Source organism: Kryptolebias marmoratus, linkage group LG4 (genome assembly GCF_001649575.2).
Source record: "Kryptolebias marmoratus isolate JLee-2015 linkage group LG4, ASM164957v2, whole genome shotgun sequence".
NCBI lineage: Eukaryota > Metazoa > Chordata > Actinopteri > Cyprinodontiformes > Rivulidae > Kryptolebias > Kryptolebias marmoratus.
This window is the reverse complement of record NC_051433.1, coordinates 1,201,456-1,201,940: the sequence shown is the minus strand read 5'-3', so window position 1 is coordinate 1,201,940 and position 485 is coordinate 1,201,456. Positions and strand designations below refer to the sequence as shown.

At 44.5% G+C, this 485-nt stretch overlaps 1 protein-coding gene across 1 annotated transcript in view; it reads left to right on the top strand.

Moving 5' to 3' along the window:
• Positions 1 to 485, top strand: part of LOC108250068 (protein SSUH2 homolog) — an 8,944-nt gene that overhangs the window by 5,799 nt on the left and 2,660 nt on the right. The gene's annotated exons all lie outside the window — the stretch shown is intronic.

Sequence of the window (485 nt, the reverse complement as noted above, 5' to 3'; positions counted from 1 at the left end):
GCTTTACAGCCAACATGTTCTGCTGCTTCCGTCATTATCGCTGATCAATATGCAAACTTTCCGTTTGGATCAGAAACTGCTGAGGTAGTCAGAGGAGACGTAGAGGTCCGGTGTAAAATACTTCAGATCTAATAAATGAATAATATACTTCTTGACCCACGAGCAGCAGAAGGTTCTGATGGTCCCACAGGTTCAGTTTCATGTTCCAACAGAGTTTGATGGAGAAGATATATTAAAAAGAGACTTTACTTCCTGTTTGGAAGAGAAAATTTGAGCTAAAATACAACTGAACCAATGAGAGTTTAGGTGCCTGACCTCTGAGGGGATTTTAGTCATTTAAAGTCCAACTTTGACCCGTTTAAACTCTGAGCTGTAGAGCTCCAACAGGACCGGGTTTAGAGCTCCAACAGGACCGGGTTTAGAGCTCCAACAGGACCGGGTTTAGAGCTCCAACAGGACCGGGCTTAGAGCTCCAACAGGACCGG